General features: G+C 39.4%; 1 protein-coding gene across 1 annotated transcript in view; it reads right to left on the bottom strand.

Annotated features, from left to right (window-relative positions):
• Poln (DNA polymerase nu) overlaps positions 1 to 14,441 on the bottom strand; it is a 176,292-nt gene that overhangs the window by 56,187 nt on the left and 105,664 nt on the right. The gene's annotated exons all lie outside the window — the stretch shown is intronic.

Raw genomic sequence — 14,441 nt, 5'->3', positions numbered from 1 at the left:
GGGTGAAGCTTCATCTCCTGCAAACCCTTGAGGGCCATTTGCTGAGCACCACTGCTCTGCACCTTTACAACCTAGGGTATAGAGCAATAGCTTCTAACCTGTTCCCACTACTCAAATCATGAGAATTTCTGTTACAGTATCCTTCTGATCCTTGGCAGGAGAGTAAACGACACCCCACTCTATCTGGTCATGAAACCCCTTGGGTGCAAATTGGTCTCAATCCCCTCATTACATCTGATGAGTTCTGCCATAGTGGGACTGCTGAGCGTCAAAGCCCTGCTGTCTTACAGGGATGTACTTTATAATATCCAAATGCTTCTCAATAAGCCAGCAGTTAAAAGAAGTCTCAAAGGAATTTAGAAAATATGTTGGATCTTCAGCAATTTGGGAAATGCAAATCAAAACTACACTGAGATTTCATCTCACTTCAGTTAAAATAGCAATCATAAAGAATACAAATAATAACAGATCCTGGCAAGCATGTGGGGGGAAAGGAATACTTTTACACTATTCATGGGATTATAAATTAGTAGAACCATCATGGAAACAAATATAGAGGTGATTCAAAAGACTAGGAATGGAACCACCATACAACCCAGCTAGTCCACTCTTCGGTATTTATCCAAAGAACTGAAATCAGCATACTATAGTGATACATGCATACCCATGTTTATAGCAGCACAATTCATAATAGTCAAGTGATGGAACCAGCCAAGGTATTCATCAACAGATGAATGAGTAAAGAAAATGTTAGATGCAGTTTTACTCAGTCATAAAGAAGAATGAAATTACATCATTTTCAGGAAAATGGATTGAACTTAAGAGCATTATACTATATTAAGTGAAAATGAAACCAGAATCAGAGTCAAGGGTCATATGTTTTCTCTCATATATGAGAGCTAAATAGAAAAAGGAAAAAATGGGAGTGGGAACTTATGAAATTAGAAAGGAAGACCAGTAGAGTAGAGGAAGGGAATCACAGGAAGAAACAGGGGAAAGAAAGGGGAGTTACTGAGGGATGAAATTGATCCAATTATGTTATGTGCACGCATGAATAACCACAGTGAGACCCATTATTATGTATGATGATAGTGTCCCAATGAAAAAATTAATTTAAAATATGTTGAACAAAATGAAAAAGAAAATACAAAGTATCAAAATTCATGGGATGTAACTAAAGCAGTACTTAAAGGGAAATTAATAGTAATAAATGTGTGGAAAAAAAATAAAGATCTCAAATCAATAATCTTAAGATTCTACCTTGAGAAACTATGAAAAAAAGGGTAAATTAATTCTAATATAAGTAAGAAGATGATAAAATGCTTAGATTAAATAAAAAATTGACATCAACAGAGAAAATCAATGAAATCCAAAGCTAGCTGATTCTTATAATGAAACAATGAAGTTTATAAAACTCTAGTCAAACTGTTCAAGAAAAAAAAAGATTAAAAAATGACCAATTTCATGGATGAAAGGGAGATATCACTACAGATTCCAAAGAATTAAGGACACTAGAGAAACACCATGAGCCCATACATTGGGAAACTCAAAGGAAATCAGCCCATTCCTTATGTGAATGATCAAAATTCATTCAAAACTCAAAATCTGAATGAACTCCATCTTCTATAGAAATTGAATTTATAGTTAAAAAGCCCTCCTAAAAAGAAAATTCCAGGCCCAGATAGTTTCAGTGGTTAATTATACCAATTATTTAAGGAATAAATAATACCAACTCTGCCCAATCCATACTAGAAAATGAAAGTTGGTTGCAGTATGGGGAATTAAACCCAGGCCCTGCAACATGCTAGGCAAGTACTCTACCCTGGAGTTACATCCTCAGTCCTAGAAAATAAAAGAGGAGAGAACATTTTCTAACTCATTTTATGAGGTCACTATTATCCTGATAGCAAAACTGGAAAAAGACATTATAAGAAAAGAAGATCAATATCTTCATGAAAATGGACAAAAAATAAAATCCTAAACAAAGTATTAGCCAATCAAATCCAGTAAACTATAAAATAGATAAAGCATCAAGATGAAGTGGGGTTAATCCTACAAATAACAGACTTGGTTCAAAGTGTGAGAATCTATCAATGTCAAGCACCATATTACTAAATTAAAGAAGAAAAATCACATTTTCATCTCAGTAGGTGTAGAAAGAGAATTTAATGAAATTATCATTCATGACAAAAACCTCTCTCAACAAGTTAGAAATAGAAGGGAACCCTCTTAACATGATATAGGAAACTGGTGACAAAGTCTGAAGCTAACATCATCCTTAATAGTCAAAGAGTCAAAATTTCCCTCTTAAGATTGGGAACAAGGCAAGGATGTCTGCTCCTGAGACACATTCACTATTGCATAGAAAGTCCTAGCCAGCACAATAAGGCAAGAGGAAAGAAAAAAACAGCACACATGAGAAAAGAAAATAAGAAATGAACGTTAGTCACCGAAGATGTGATTGTCTATGTAGAAAATCCACGGAAACAACATAAAAGCTTTGTAGGACCAATAAACGAGTCTGTCAAGGTACCAAGATATGAAGTAGTATACAAAATTAATTATATATCTACAACTGGTCAATAAATGATATTAAAATTAAATAATTATACACATTTATAAAGTATTCCCATAAACCTAAAATATTAATTACATTCTATATGATGAAAACTAAAACTGCTGATGAAAGATATAAAGTCTTCATTTTTATAATTTTATGTTGCCTCAGTACCCATTTTGGATTTGTTTTACTCTCATATCAGAAGCAGAGTTCATTCAATCTAGACAGTTTCCAGTTCTCTGCTTCCTTTCAATTGTTCAAGATAATTGACCCAGGTATCTGCCTTATACGACCACCTCATGGGGACTGCTTCTCTAGGAGGCAACTAGATGCTTGACTCATCCAGTGACACTCACCCTCTTACAGACTGTGAAGATAGGCCACAATGACTACCTCTGATCACAGCATGATCCACAGAACTTGCACCTGCTTGCTCCAGACTCACCAATAAGAACTTTCCTTGGGACACCAGCTTGGGTAATGCCCTGAACCCTAGCAGAGGTTTTGACCACAGGCCTCTCTCAGTCTCCCAAAAGGCTCCCTGCTTCCCACTGGCCCTGGGAGTTTGCTGCCCTCCTCTCTTTGATGTCTACAAGCAATAGAGTGCTGTTGCTCGTGTGTTTTGCCTGAGTTGCCTCTTCGGTCTCACCTGACTGACATGACTGTACCTAACTTCTTTCCAGGTGAGCACTCACCTAGAGAGGGCTATTTTGGCAGGAATAAACTAGACACAGGTCCGACAAGGACCACAAGGATGTCTACTATATAAACAAGTTTCCTGTGAGAGGTCACCTGGTCATGGGTCAGACACAGCATTAGGCCATCTACTAATGAGGTGAGAGGCATACCACAACACCATGGCTAAGCCTTCTGGAACTATCAGGGTAGGCCTAGAGTTTATACCACTCATAGGGGAGACCACAACGTCAAACAAGACAGAAGGAAAAAACCTACACATCCTAAATAAATGAAAAGATACACCACATATGTGAATCGAGGTACTCAGTATTAATATGCCAATCCCCCAATTGATCTAAACGTCAACTCAATCCCAATTAAAATCCCAGCAGGGTTTTTCCTAATTATCAACAAGCTGATTCTATCATTTATGGATTTTTAACTTTTGAGAAAGTCTTCATGATCTTGTGTTAGAAGAGTTTTCAAATACATACCAAAAGCACAATCCATAAAAGAAAACAGTGGAAAAACTGGGCTTCATCAAAATTTTATTTAAATATTATTTTAGTTGTCAATGGACTTTTATTTATTTATACGTGATACCGAGAATTGAACCAAGTGCCTCACACATGCTAGGCAAGTACTCTGCCACTGAGCCACAACCCCAATCCCTTCATCAAACTTTTAAAAACCTTGTTTATGGAAAACACTATTAAGGTAATGAAAAACAATGTTGATTTTTTTAAATCACATTTTATTCAAAATATATGAATAACTATAAATGCCCTCAGTAATGAGAGGTACTTCTATTATGGTGGAGTGAGGAGCATATTTATTCTAAAAGGTCAGTATTACTCTGATTACCAAAGCTGGACATCAGAAAAAAAGAGAAACTCCAACCAGCATCCCTTATAAATAATGACAGAATGAACTTCAACCAAATATTAGCAAACTGATTTCAGCAACATAGAAAATTATATACCATGACCAAGTGGGAGTTATCTTAGGAATGCAAGGTTGGCTTAAAATTCAAGAAATAGCTAATGTGATACGTCATATTCACAGAATAAAAGATAAAAGACAAATCCACAACAAAATCCAACATTCAGTCACACTAAAGTATCTCACCTAGGAAAAGAAAGGAATTTTTTCAACCTAAAGCATCTGTGAGATTTCCCCACTCTGGGTAACTTTGGCAGCTAATGCTGCTGGGCAAGACAGGCCTGTCTCCCATCCATTAGCATGTCACACCAGGGTCAAGCCAGACTGTGACTGACAGGGAAGCTCTTGGGAAGCACTGTGCTGCAAGTCCTCTAGTGGACAGGAACACAGTTCCCTAGAGGCCTTTTGCATAGCACATGACGAGTTTGTCATCATAAGAGCTGTTTCACAATGAAAGAGGAACACATGTCTCCTATTTGTCTAGAGAAAGTAGTAATGTTAAGTTTGAATTTATTGTTCTTAAATGAGTTATGAAGACTTTTAATAATTAAATTTCAATTTTATGTTTTTACAATATAACAAATAATAGGAGCCTCACCAATTTATGTAGTGCACTTTGTTAAATATGATGTGTACTTTGAACATCTTAAGAGAAAATATATGTCTTATCTTTTGGCCACATGGAAAAATGTCATCCTGAGAAAAAAGTTTTTTATTTTTCCCCTCCACAGTGGCTGACAGATATCAACCCAACCTCCAGGCACCACCAAGCCTCAAAAGGCACTTCTCTGTTATCCTCAATGGCTATTCTGTTCTTGGTGACTTATTGAGGTGCAATGGCAGCTCTGGTATCCACTACAGCAGAGCACTTCAGTCAGTGACCTGCGCCTTCACTGTTGGCTGACAGGGTGGGGACAGGACAATGGTGTAGCCAGGCCGTGCAAACCAGGGCAAGGCCATGCACTCCAACTCAGGACTAGCGTCACACAAAATCACTGAAGCAGAGAAAGTGTCTCAATCTGTGTTCCTCTATGAAGTGTCCCCAACATGTCTAGAGACCAGAGCTATTAAAATTAAAAAATAAACTCTTAAAAATAAAACAGATTTTTTTGTGCGTATAGAATACCACCAAGATTGTCTATCATGCTCAGAACTTTCAAACAAAAATAAATTTTTATTTTTAACAGTTTTAGAGAACTATTGTGAAGTCAGTTCAGAGTTCCTGCTACCCCGAAGAGTTCCCTCATCGTCGCCACATTACAGTGAACTAGACTTGGCACTTTTTCCAGATCCCATCATTTTTACGGATGCCCCTTGCTGCTCAGGACCCATCCAGGACACCACCTGACATTTGGTCATCACATCCCCTCAGGGTCCTCTTAGCTGCAACAGCTTCTCAGACTTGCCTTGCTTTTTGAGGACTGGTCAGGGAGAATGTCCCTTGGTTTAGAGTTGTGTGATTTTTCTTTTCCTCACAGTGATGTTGGGATTTTGTGTTATTAGGAGGAAGACCACAGAGGGAAGTTGCCATCTCATCATGTTACATCAAGTGCACACACTGCTGACAGGACCTGTGGCCACCAACATTGACTTTGATCACCAGGATGAGGCAGTTCTCTAGGCTTCTCCAGCGTAAAGTTAGCTTTTTAAAAAAATTTTTTTAGATGTTGATGGACCTTTATTTTATTCATTTATTTACATGTGGTGCTGAGAATTGAACCCAGAGCCTCACACATGCTAGGCAAGCGCTCTACCACTGAGCCACGACCCCAGCCCTCATGTGTACATTTTTTTTTATAGTGAGTAGACCTTTCATTTTATATACATGTATGAGTCAACTGTTCAGATCTTCTGCCCATTTTTCTATCTAGATTGCTCCTTTTTTCTGATGTAGTATAAGCTTTTCATTTACTAGGAATTATATATAATGTGTGTGTGTATCTTATGTATAAATTATTAGGGAAATATATTATGGATATTAGTTCTTTGTGATGTAAGTTCCAAAAATCTTTCCAGTTTCTTATTAGTGTTTGTATTTTGTGTATGATCATTTTGCCAAGGTAATACTAACTTCTAGGAAGCTAGATGAAGATGACTTTCTGGTTATCAGGAAGTACTGGAATAAATCGCAAATGTTCTTCACTATGGAATCTTGTCTATTTATCTCTCTCAATCTATCGCCTCTCATGTGTACATTTTTAATGCTATAAAATTCTCTTTCAGTTCTCGGAACGGAACTGGCCCGCTAGTGAGAGCCTGTCTGAACAGAGCACGCTCCGAGTCCCGGAGCCCCTGCAGTGCAGTGTACTCCTGCAAAGAACCAGCGGAGAGCCTCGATCTGCAGTCAGCCTCAGGGATAAGGGCAGGGCAGCCGGAGACCTCTTCAGGCGGCACTGCCCACTCCGGCTGCGGGCTCTCTTCACGGGGCGATCCAAGATGGCGGCCTAGAGGGAGACTGCACCCCCGGTCGCTCCAGAACCCAGGAGTTAAGAAGGGGAGGCATTGAGAGACTCGGACTGAGTGGAGCCCGGGTGAGTCTGCCCACTGGGTAAAGCTCGGCCCGGGTGGCAGGCCCAGAATAGAGGTGGCTTATCGGAGCCGGGCAGGGCAGCTAGAGTCACCCACAGGCAGTCCTGCGCACTCCGGCGGTGGGGCCCCGCCCACACAGCTAGCTTTCTCCAGGTTCTCGGAACGGAACTGGCCCGCTAGTGAGAGCCTGTCCTGAACAGAGCACGCTCCGAGTCCCGGAGCCCCTGCAGTGCAGTGTACTCCTGCAAAGAACCAGCGGAGAGCCTCGATCTGCAGTCAGCCTCAGGGATAAGGGCAGGGCAGCCGGAGACCTCTTCAGGCGGCTCTGCCCACTCCGGCTGCGGGCTCTCTTCACGGGGCGATCCAGATGGCGGCCTAGAGGGAGACTGCACCTCCGGTCGCTCCACAACCAGGATTAGAGAAGGGGAGGCATTGAGAGACTCGAACTGAAGTGGAGCCACGGGGTGAGTCTGCCCACTGGGTAAAGCTCAGCCCGGGTGGCAGGCCCAGATAGAGGTGGCTTAGCAGAGCTGGGCAGGGCAGCTTGAGTCTATCCCAAGGTAGTCTTCCACACTCCGGCAGTGGGCTCTTCCCACACGGCCAGCTGCACGGTGCAGGCCCACAGTGAGAGCATTTCCGCACAGAGCCAGTTCCAAAACGTGGAACCAGTAGGGGGCTAGGGGCAGTATTCTTCGAATGAGCTGCTTTATCAGATTCCTCCAAGACATCAGGCTACTGAAGGCTGGGAGGTGATACACTGGAAATCTACTGGGACACTATAAGCCAATAGTGGAAAACTGCAATATCTCAGGGTCCCACTGACAACTGACCATTATGAGAAAACAAGGGAAGAAAATGTCCCAAACAAACCTAGATACTACATCAATAAAACCCAATGACAGCACAGCAGAAGAAATGTCAGAAAGGGAGTTCAGAATGTACGTAATTAAAACGATCAGGGAAGCTAATGAGGAGATGAAAGAGCAAATGCAGGCATTGAAGGAGGAGATGAAAGAGCAAATGCAGGCATTAAATGATCGCACCAATCAACAGTTTAAAAGACCAAATACGGGAAGCAAGAGATCATTTCATAAAGAGTTAGAGATACTGAAAAAAACCAAACTGAAATCCTTGAAATGAAGGAAACAATAAACCAAGTTAAAAACTCCATAGAAAGCATAACCAATAGGATAGAACACCTGGAAGACAGAACCTCAGACATTGAAGACAAAATATTTAACCTTGAAAACAAAGTGGAACAAACAGAGAAGATGGTAAGAAATCATGAACAGAATCTCCAAGAACTATGGGATATCATGAAAAGGCCAAATTTGAGAATTATTGGGATTGAGGAAGGCTTAGAGAAACAAACCAAAGGAATGAACAATCTATTCAATGAAATAATAACAGAAAAATTTCCCAAATCTGAAGAACGAAATGGAAAACCAAGTACAAGAGGCTTATAGAACTCCAAACATACAAAATTACAACAGACCCACACCAAGGCACATTATATGAAAATACCTAACATACAAAATAAAGACAGAATTTTAAGGCCGCGAGAGAAAAGAATCAAATTACATTCAGAGGGAAACCAATAAGAATATCAGCAGATTTTTCAATCCAGACCCTAAAAGCTAGAAGGGCCTGGAACAACATATACCAAGCCCTGAAAGAAAATGGATGCCAACCAAGAATCTTATACCAGCAAAACTTACCTTCAAATTGACGATGAAATAAGATCCTTCCATGATAAACAAAAGCTAAAGGAATTTACAAAAAGAAAGCCAGCATTACAGAACATTCTCAGCAAAATATCCATGAGGAAGAGATGAAAAACAACGATGCAAATCAGCAACAGGAGGCGCTAGCCTAAAGGAATAGCCAAATAAAGGAGAAACCAAATCATGTCAAAAACAAATATGAGTCAATTGACTGGGAATACAAATCTATCACAATAATAACCCTGAATGTTAATGGCCTGAATTCATCAATCAAAAGACACAGACTGGCAGATTGGATTAAAAAGAAAAATCCAACAATATGCTGCCTGCAAGAGACACATCTCATAGAAAGAGACACCCATAGACTAAAGGTGAAAGGATGGGGAAAAACATACCATGCACACTTGACACAGCAAAAAAGCTGGAGTATCCATCCTCATCTCAGATAATGTGGACTTCAAACCAAAACTAGTCAGAAGGGATAAAGAAGGACACTACATGCTGCTTAAGGGAAGCATAAATCAGCAGACATAACAATCATAAATATCTATGCCCGAACATTGGCTCATCAACGTACGTCAAACAAATCCTTCTCAATTCCAGAAATCAAATAGACCACAACACAATAATACTAGGCGATTTTAACACACCTCTCTCACCACTGGATAGATCGTCCAAACAAAAATTGAATAAAGGAAACTATAGATCTCAACAACACAATCAGCAATTTAGACTTAACGGACATATATAGAATATACCATCCAACAAAGAACGAATACACTTTCTTCTCAGCAGCACATGGATCCTTCTCTAAAATAGACCATATTTTATGCCACAAAGCTACTGTTAGTAAATACAAGAAGATAGAGATACTACCTTGTACTCTATCAGATCATAATGGATTGAAATTAGAAATAAATGACAGAATAAAAAACAGAAACTTCTCCAATACCTGGAGACTAAATAATACACTATTATATGATGAATGGATAACAGAAGACATCAGGAGGGAAATTAAAAAATTCTTAGAAGTAAACGAGAACAAAGACACATCATATCAAAATCTCTGGGACACTATGAAGCAGTACTTAGAGGAAGATTTATTTCATGGGGTGCATTCAAAAAAAGAAGTAGAAATCAACAAATAAACGAGTTAACACTACAGCTCAAAGCGCTAGAAAAAGAAGAGCAGACCAATACCAAAAGTAGTAGAAGACAGGAAATAGTTAAAATCAGAGCCGAAATCAACGAAATCGAAACAAAGAAACAATCGGAAAAATTAATAAAATAAATAGTTGGTTCTTTGAAAAAATAAATAAAATTGATAAACCCTTAGCCACACTAACAAGAGAAAAAGGGAGAAAACTCAAATTACTAAATTCGGAATGAACAAGGAAACATCACAACAGACACGAGTGAAATACAAAACATAATTAGAAGCTATTTCGAAAATCTATACTCCAACAAAACAGAAAACCTTGAAGACATCAACAATTTCTAGAGACATATGAACTACCTAAACTGAACGAGGAGGACATACACAACTTAAATAAACCAATTTCAAGCAATGAAATAGAAGAGGTCATCAAAAGCCTACCAACAAAGAAAGTCCAGGACCAGATGGGTTCTCAGCCGAGTTCTACAAAACCTTTAAAGAAGAGCTCATTCCAATACTCCTCAAAACTATTCCATGAAATAGAAGAGGAGGGAACCCTACCAAACCTCGTTCTATGAAGCCAATATCACCCTGATACCTAAACCAGACAGAGACACATCAAGGAAAGAAAATTTCAGACCAATATCCTTAATGAACATCGATGCAAAAATTCTCAACAAAATTTTAGCAAATCGCATACAATATATATTAAAAAGATAGTGCACCACGATCAAGTGGGTTTTATCCAGGGATGCAAGGTTGGTTCAACATTCGGAAATCAATAAATGTCATTCACCATATCAACAGACTTAAAGTTAAGAATCACATGATTATTTCAATAGATGCAGGAAAAGCATTTGATAAAATACAGCATCCCTTCATGCTCAAAACACTAGAAAAAATTGGGGTAATGGGAACATTCCTAAACATTATAAAGGCCATCTACGCTAAGCCCATGGCTAATATCATTCTAAATGGTGAAAAACTGAAAGCGTTTCCCCCTAAAAACTGGAACAAGGCAGGGATGCCCTCTTTCACCGCTTCTATTCAACATCGTCCTTGAGACTCTAGCCAGAGCAATCAGACAAACCAAAGAAATTAAAGGGATACGAATAGGAAAAGAAGAACTCAAACTATCCCTGTTCGCTGATGACATGATTATATATTTAGAGGAACCTGGAAATTCCACCAGAAACTTTTAGAACTCATAAGTGAATTCAGTTAAAGTAGCAGGTTACAAGATCAATGCTCATAAATCCAATGCATTTTTTATACATAAGTGATGAATCTTCAGAAAGAGAAATTAGGAAAACTACTCCATTCACAATAGCATCGAAAAAATAAAATACTTGGGAATCAATCTCACAAAAGAGGTGAAAGACCTCTACAATGAGAACTACAGAACACTAAAGAAAGAAATTAAAGAAACCTTAGAAGATGGAAAGATCTCCCATGTTCCTGGATAGGCAGAATTAATATCGTCAAAATGGCTATACTACCTAAAGTTCTATACAGATTCAATGCAATTCCAATTAAAATCCCAATGATGTACCTCGCAGAAATAGAGCAAGCAATTATGAAATTCATCTGGAAGAATAAAAAACCTAGAATAGCTAAAGCAATCCTCAGTAGCAAGAGCGAAGCAGGGGGGTATTGCAATACCAGATCTTCAACTCTACTACAAGCAATAGTAACAAAACGGCATGGTATTGGTACCAAATAGACAGGTAGATCAATGGTACAGAATAGAGGACATGGACACAAACCCAAATAAATACAATTTTCTCATACTAGACAAAGGTTCCAACAATATGCAATGGAGAAAAGATAGCCTCTTCAACAAATGGTGCTGGGAAAACTGGAAAACTATATGCAATAGAATGAAACTAAACCCCTATCTCTCACCCTACACAAAACTCAACTCAAAATGGATCAAGGACCTCGGAATCAGAGCAGAGACCTGCATCTTATAGAAGAAAAAGTAGGTCCAAATCTTCAACTGTTGGCTCAGGATCAGATTTCCTTAACAGGACTCCCATAGCACAAGAAATAAAAGCAAGAATAAAACACTGGGATAGATTCAAACTAAAAAGCTTTCTCTCAGCAAAGGAAACTATCAGTAATGTGAAGAGAGAGCCTACAGAGTGGGAGAATATCTTTGCCAACCATACCTCAGATAGAGCGCTAATTTCCAGAATCTATAAAGAACTCAAAAAACTCTACACGAAGAATACAAATAATCCAATCAACAAATGGGCTAAGGAAATGAACAGACACTTCACAGAAGAAGATGTACAAGTAATCACCAGATATATGAAAAAATGTTCAACATCCCTAGTAATAAGGGAAATGCAAATCAAAACCCACCCTAAGATTTCATCTCACCCCAATTAGAATGGCGATTATCAAGAATACAAACAACAATAGGTGTTGGCGAGGATGTGGTGAAAAAGGAACACTCATACATTGCTGGTGGGGTTGCAAATTAGTGCAACCACTCTGGAAAGCAGTGTGGAGATTCCTCAGAAAGCTTGGAATGGAAACACCATTTGACCCAGCTATCCCACTCCTTGGCCTATACCCAAAGGACTTAAAATCAGCATACTACAGAGATACAAGCACATCAATGTTCATTGCTGCTCAATTCACCATAGCCAGATTGTGGAACCAACCTAGATGTCCTTCAGTTGATGAATGGATAAAGAAACTGTGGCATATTTATACAATGGAATATTACTCCGCAATGAAGAATGATAAAATTATGGCATTTGTAGGCAAATGGTCGAAATTGGAGAATATCATGCTAAGTGAGATAAGCCAATCTCAAAAAACTAAAGGACGAATGATCTCGCTGATAAGCGGATGAGGACATATAATGGGGGGTGGGAGGGGCTAGCATTAGGTTTAGGGTTAGGTTTAGAGTTAGGCTAAGGAGAGCAGTAAGAATGAAGGAAAGAAGGACTGTGTAGAGGGAAAAGAGGGGTGGAGGGGTGGGAGGGGTGGGAGGGGTGGGGGGGAGGGGAAAAATATAATAAACATCATTACCCTATGTAAACGTAAAAATAAATAAATAAATAAAAAAAAAAATTCTCTTTCAGCACTGCTCTGAGTGTTTCCCACACATTCTGATACATTATATTTTGTCGAAGAAAAATTGCACCAGGCAAAGTTAAACAGGCGAGGCTGAGTTTATTCAAGACTATTGCAATAAGGGAGAGAGATTGAACTCAACTCCAGATACAGCAGGCAGTGCCTGGGGACTTAGAGCCCACAGACAGGGTGAGGGGTCAGTGCCTGGAAGATTACTAAGAACCTGGGGGCTGGAGTAGCTGCTCAGTGGTAGAGTGCTCACCCAGTATGCCTGAGGCTCTGGGTTTGATCATCAGCATCACATATAAATAAATATAGGTCAATTGACAACTAAAACATTTTTTTAAAGTTATTTTTTATTTCCCTCTTTCCTATACTGTTCACTTGGCAAGCAGGTCATTAAGCAGGGTCCACACTTAAGGTATCACACAAAGCAATTTTCTGTGTCTAATGAGAAACAAAGGGAAAGGGGGATGTGTTTGTCACAATTAATGAATTAATACTGACACATTATTATGAAGAAAGTGCGGACTTCATTCGGCCTCCTGTTCTACCTAATGTCCTTTTTCTGGCCCAGGATCCCATCTAGGTTGCCCAGGTGCACTGAATCATTACCTCCAGGGCTCATTTTAGCTCTGTTGCTTTATCAGACATCTTTTTTTTTTTTTTCAATGACCTTGACAGTTTTGAGGAGCACCAGACAGGTGTTTTGTCGAGTGTCTTCACTTGGTATTTGTCTGAGGTTTTCTCTTGATTGCACTGGGGTTATGGGACTGGGGAGGAAGACCACAGGACTAGGATGCCTACCACTCTCACCTCATCCCATCAAGAGCACACTGTCAGCAGGACCCATCACTTTCCAAGTCGACCTAAATGGCTAGGCTGAGCTGGTGTCTGTCGGGTTTCCCCTCTGTGATGCTATTATTTTCCCCTTCTTTTCATACTGTTCTCTTTGGGAGGAAGGCAGTAAGCATGGTCCATACTTCTGGAGTGGGGAGTTATGTCCACTTCCTGAGGACAGAGTACCTACAGAAATTATTTGACATTCTTCTACAAGGGAGACTTGTCTTTTCTTTCTCATTTACCTATTTATTTTTATTTAATCACTTGTTTATATCAGTATGGACTCATGGATATTTATTTTATGCTTTGGATGATGTTCCATGCTACTTTGTTATTTAGATTGTTCCTACTTTAGCCATTGGGATCTCTATCAGTAAGCTCCTATGTCCCTTTGACACGAACTATTTTTTTTCTTAAGCTGTTCTCACTTTCTTGTACTACAAGCTGTCCCATTCTCATCTATCATGTTTTCTGCCCTGTCTAGAAGCAGCCCCCTTCTTCCAGAGCCCTAGTCTCTTCATTAGAAAGTGATGTCAGAAGACAAGACCTGGGTGCTGGGTGCTGGGTATGCTTCCCTTCTTCTATACCCTCTCAAATGAGAGAGAAAGGAAATAGAGGTGTGTGCTGATCTACATGTACACACATATTTCTAAGCATTTCCATAGGTAGCCATCCATATCTACATGAAGTGTCTCCAATTCTAACCCATTGCCATGCAGATCATTCTAACAGTGAGAAGACTGGTTCCCACCATCTACCATTCATCCATATAGCTGTTATTCCAGTGCACATGTATAGTGTACCAGAATTGTTAACCTGTACCCCCATGGAAAACAATTGTCTCAACTAGTGTATGCAGCTATGCTCATTTCTTCCACCTTTTGTTTTCAAGACTGCCTTTATTTCAGGTCACTACCTC

This window comes from Sciurus carolinensis, chromosome 10 (genome assembly GCF_902686445.1).
Source record: "Sciurus carolinensis chromosome 10, mSciCar1.2, whole genome shotgun sequence".
In the NCBI taxonomy this organism is placed as follows: domain Eukaryota; kingdom Metazoa; phylum Chordata; class Mammalia; order Rodentia; family Sciuridae; genus Sciurus; species Sciurus carolinensis.
The sequence above is the reverse complement of the archived record's forward strand: the minus strand, read 5'-3'. Positions and strand labels throughout refer to the sequence as shown.